Source organism: Capsicum annuum, chromosome 6, assembly GCF_002878395.1.
Source record: "Capsicum annuum cultivar UCD-10X-F1 chromosome 6, UCD10Xv1.1, whole genome shotgun sequence".
NCBI classification, from domain to species: Eukaryota; Viridiplantae; Streptophyta; class Magnoliopsida; order Solanales; family Solanaceae; genus Capsicum; species Capsicum annuum.
Window position 1 is genome coordinate 225,039,421 of NC_061116.1, and position 6,000 is coordinate 225,045,420.

The 6,000-nt window shown below is 28.5% G+C and overlaps 1 pseudogene; it reads right to left on the reverse strand.

Moving 5' to 3' along the window:
• Positions 1-4,725: 4,725 nt before the first annotated feature.
• LOC107874594 lies at positions 4,726-5,671 on the reverse strand (annotated as a pseudogene).
• Positions 5,672-6,000: the final 329 nt, after the last annotated feature.

Consider the following 6,000-nt stretch of genomic DNA (forward strand, 5'->3'; position numbering starts at 1 on the left):
AAAATGTTCAGATAAATAAGAGTATTACAGTGTTAGTAAATTGATATCACCACAAGCGACACAGCCAGCAGAAAGCATCTGCCAAAAAATTTAGTTGTTCCAATATGCATAGAGAAAAAAATCATGGAGTATTTATACTTAATCAATAAATATAATTTTTTTTTTCCTATGTTACAACAGTAGATACAATATGAATATTCGATGCGAATAAATATTTATTTATGTTGAGATAGTAAATATACTTACCTGTCATGAATTGTCTTTTGCAATAAATTTTATTGACTGACGAAATTCCTGAACAAACGAGTCTCATGACTTCTCTTAATGTGAGCCACTGTCTTTTTCTAGTATTGAATTATTAATAGTACTACTAATTATAGCCAATAAATAAATTTTACCTTTTTTGGTTGGTGTAAATTTACTAATGCATTTCTCAATAATTAATAAAGTATTGAAGAGAACTTTTAACATTTTTCAATTGAAATACATGGTCAGACACAATTAATTAATTTTTAAATATTTTTCAATTTAATTCTATTTTCTTTCAAATATAATCAAATCATGTCTAAACGCCTACTTAGATATCTAATATAGTTCTAGGAAAAGACCACTAACATTTCTCGCATTCGATGTTTATAATTATCAACCTATGTTTATACATACCAAATTAGTAAATATAAGACATGTGTTGAATTTATAGTAAATATAAGACATGTGCGAATAAATTTTTTAATTTTAATAATTTCAAATAAGTTTTTTTTCCCCATCAAAATGATGGAATAATATTTGAATGACCCTTAGCTAGCATAGGATTCCAAAGAAGAGTAACAGTGTACTTGAAAATAATATGACCATGCACGTTGGACAGAGACAACAATGTGTGGATCGCAATAAAGCCCCCCACCTTCATAAATTATTAATTCTTTTTTAACTTTATATAAAACCATAGTGTAAAAATAATATATATGAGATCACCCAAAGTATGTATGAGTAATCCTTCATATAAAAAAGTTCTTATATTTTGAAAATGAAATGGATTAGTACTTGTTATTATAGATAAAAAGTGGCATTATGGTGTTACAGAGTATAAATTGTAACTCTTAATTATACTATATATTAGTGAATATTAGTTAAACTTTTATTAATGTGTTCGTACATATCATCTTTACTTTAAAAAGATGGAATTAGCGATGAATTTTATAAGTTGTTGCTAAATATAAATTTATTGATAATCTATCGGTAAATGGAATCAACGATGAATTTTGTTGGTCAACTAAAACGATTGTCTGCTTTGATTCCTACTTTTTGGTAGCGAGCTTTGAAGTTTAATTATTATCGGCAGCTATAGTTTGTTAGATTATGATTCATAACTATTATTTTGAAGTTGTATCAGTCTATCTCGATAATTTTATTGTATGAGTTTGCTCAATCTAGTTATATCAATATACATACAATTTCACTGAACACACTCTATTTGTTTGCTCAAGTTAATACTATTAGTACATAAAATTTTACTGAATACCTCATATCCAGACACAAGACGCATGCTGATACATTTTACATCATCACTCCTAAATGCCACAGGTAGAACTAATACGCACCCAACATTCACTCTTGTATTTTCTTTTAGTGTATGCATCGCGTATGTATTTATTTTGTTGTCTTTTTTTTCTTTTTTCATTTCAAAATGAAAATTAGAAGGAATATAATAGAGAGAACTTGTTTATGAGTCCCGAGTCATAGTATAGTCCATATTTATCGTGGGCTTTGATGGATTTATAGGACTTGGGCTTTCCAACTATATTGTTATGGGCCCTTGATTTGAATTGTTTGTTGGGCCCAAATTACTTCGAGAGATATTGATACCTATATTAGACGGGTCATTTGCACAAACGCCTTTATTTGGAAGAGATTTTTAATGAGAAAATTATCCCATACTTTTAGATAATTGTATTAATAGCAACTTCATTGCAAATTATAGCAACTTATTAAAATATATTTTATTTTTATTGTATTTTCAAAATTCATTTTTTAATTATATAGTTTAAAATCAGTTCCATATTTATAGAATTGTAATCAATATTTTTCTTAAATAGTATATTGATAATTATGGTAAATATATATTATATTTTATTTACAAGATTTCACACTTTTATCAGATAACTTTATTGAAAGAAGAAGTGTATTATGACATAAAAAGCTTTTTAATTCTCCAAAAAGAATTCAGAAACACTTTTTTCTTTCTCCATTCACATATTCAACCTTCAAAATTTTTTTACAACTCGGTTCTCCATTAATGTACTCAAGATTTTTCTTGACAAAAAATTGTGGCTCCGATATTCATCTTCTTCGCATAAAAATCCAAAATTGATCTATTTGGGGTTTTTTATTCTCCATTGTGATAGATATTCATAAGTCATAACCCCAAATTTGTCATGTTTAAACCCAAATTTGATTCTACTCCTTCACGTAGAAGTCCTAGAATAATCGAGAATACTAGCATTCATTTGATTTAGATTGTTTCACTCCATCTCTTCTATCGAAGTGTAAAAAAAGGATTGTTGAAAGTGGTCTTACAACAAGAAGCAAAATCAATGCTTGCCCGATAAAATTGAAGTTCCGTTTGTTGATGAACCATCGAAGAATCTAAATTTGAACATGCATATTGAAAAAAATATCAACAAAAAGGTTGTTATTCCTCAATATAAGATGAATTATAAGGAAAAGAATATGGTTAATGAACAAGTGTCGGACTCCGATTTTGAGGATGAGATTCCATTACTCAAACAAAAAAATTCAAGTGTGGAGGCATACATAGACATAGATATTGTACTTTTGATGTTTAATTATTTGGTTATTACTATATGTTTTTCTAAGATTGTTGGTAAGAACGAAGTTTAGCTTTTGTATTTAAGCAGTATTTATATAATGTTATGGTACTTTAACATTTGTTTAGCATTTTATATCGTTGAATGAAATTGATATGAATTAAGTTGCATCAGATGGTATTAAATTTGTTATTAACTGCATCAAATTATACATTTTTCGATTATGCAATTAGTAACATTTGACATGAATATTGTATTTTCAATTATGCAATTAGTAACATTTGACATGAATATTATATTTTCGATTCTGCAATTAGTAACATTTCGATTCTTTCAAATTATATTCTAAATATATGCATACATATATTACATGTCATACACACATATTCTGATCTTCCTACCTATTTGAAATATTTCTCACATATATTAACATGCACAAGACATATACACAAACATATAGTGATATGCACAATTGAATGTCGTATGTAGTTATTTATTATATGTATATAGGTGTATGTATAGTGATACATAAGATATACACTTAACATACGTCAAACAAACATTCGTCTCTTTCATTGCCGGTGGTGGAATAATTGTATGCCGAATGTATGTTATTTGTATATTCAATGTATCACTAGATATACAATAACATACACATTCAAAATGCATGTAACCACATAATTATATGTGCTGTAAATACCGTATATACGCGACAAGGTAATTGTATGTTTTTTGTATGTGACTGGTGTATTTACTGTGTTTATATATGTTATGTTAAAACACTATTGCTAGTTTTGTTATTTCTTTAAATCGAATAATTAAGACCCGAATTTTGCATCTCTAAGTAAAATTTTCTTCTTCTTTTTTCCCAATCCTAGAGCCCTCAAATCAGTTAACCAAATCCAATGACTTGCTAATGATTTGCAGTTTGTATATTGCATTACAAAGTTATTCACTCCTAATTGGAAACTGAAATTTCTAAATGCTCACATTCAGTATTCATAATTACAAAAGTGGATATACCAAATTTTTGTTATCTAATTATTATAATCTGTGAATTCTATATGTACTTGATGAACATTAATAAAGAAAATAGAGAAGAGGATGTAGAGAAGAAGAAGACGAGGAATTAGAGGAGAGATTAGAGAATGTAAATTTGTTTATTTACTTCATTCAATCAAGAAGATAAGGTAATTTATTCATAGAACCGTTTTTAGGTTAATCAATTTGGAACAAAACCGTTTCAGAGAAGATTAAGAGATGATTGATATCTGCCATAACTGTAATCCCCTTTTATGGGTATGTATAATATATTTTTCATATATTAAAATTATTTTTTTTTCTTATTTTTAATCATTAAGAAAATATTTTTTTTTTTTCGTTTTATAAATGATTTTTGCTATAACTTACAAAGTTAAAAGTATTGCTATAACTTGCAATTTTCTATCTAAGGAATGTTATTTTACGTTTTTTTTTCATTTTTAATTTTTTCCTTTTAAAATCATTGATTTTTATTTTTTACCCAATAAAGCGTTTAAGTTAAAAAAAGAAAACAAAAATGTTTATGACTATGGTATGGGTTATATCCCAAACAAAAACTTAATGACACAAGTTATATCTGAGGAGCTTAGTTGGTTACCTGAACTTTCACCTTATTGGTGAAATTTTGATTTCCCACGTTTTAATCACTTTCTTATTTTCCCTTCCCTTATCCCCAATTTTTTTTTTTTTTTAAAGGAAATTCTTTCTTTTAAGCAGAAATTATCAAATATGTAGGTTATTAAACAAGGGTGGATATATGGAGCTTTGAGGTACGAGATTTATAACTACATCCATTGAAAATCATATTGTGTATAGAAAATTATTATACGTAGATAAATCAAAATTTACTTTTTGTAAAATATATAAAATCTAAGACATACCTAGCAAAATCTCAAACTTTATAAATTTATATGTGAAAATTTACTAAAATTAAAACATGCCCTTAGATCAAGAACAGATCGAACATAAACTTCATCTAACCTAATAAACCATGCACAACCTTACAATAATACTAGGAAGCATCAAACAAATCTTAAGTGACTAAACACTAGGATATCAAAAAAAAAAAAAAAAAAGTGCAAGATGAAACTAAAAAATCCTGGCTCCAGTTCAGATCAGCTATATATCGATCAATCCTTTCTATTCAAAGCCGGTTATATCGTCGCCTAGATCACCATGGCATTCAAAAGCTCTTGTTCATGCAATTTCTGCGTAGCTAAGTCAAAAAGTACTTCTGGTGGAGCAAGCGCAGGCGATTTCACAAAGTGAAGATTAGCCTCCCTAGCGAGGGAGAAAAAAGGCTTCTCAAAATTATAGTTACTCTTCGCTGATATCTCATAGTATCCTGTGACCTGCCTATGCTTGACATCAACTTTGTTTCCACAAATAACAATAGGGATGTTGTTGCAAACCCTAGAAAGATCGCGATGCCATGTAGGAACATTCTTGTAAGTCAATCGCGCTGTAACATCAAACATGATAATTGCACATTGACCATGAATGTAGTAACCATCGCGAAGACCTCCAAACTTCTCTTGTCCTGCTGTATCCCAACAGTTAAACCGAATTCTTCCAAAATTCGTGAAGAAGTCTAACGGATGAACCTCCACACCAATCGTAGGTTCATATTTTTTCTCGAATTCACCAGTGATATGCCTCTTGACAAAAGTTGTTTTACCAGTACCACCATTACGAGTTTGAAGCTTGGATAATCTACAGTTTGTTGGTCTCGTTGAGCCATGTTGGTAAAAAAAAAAACACAGTAAATTAATTAACTTGAAGAGAGAATTAAAGAGCTATGGTTTTTGTGTTAACTAGGTGAATAAAATTGAATTGCCAAGGTAAGGTTTATATATTGGACAAATAGCTTTAACATGAAGCTAAGCTACGTACTTTAATTTGGATTTTTTTTGCTTAAATTTGCCGCTACTATACTAACTTGTTTGTGCAAGTATTAACAAATTTAAATCAGTTAAAATTTTGTGCATTTGTAAGTAATTTAATTTACGAGCTGTCTCAATCATCCATAACTACGGGATTAATGTGCTATTTTTTATGCTGAGTCATAGAAAAATTAGAGAGAAGACAAGTTTAGTCCTACTTGTAATCTAAACAAAATTAATTCATAGTT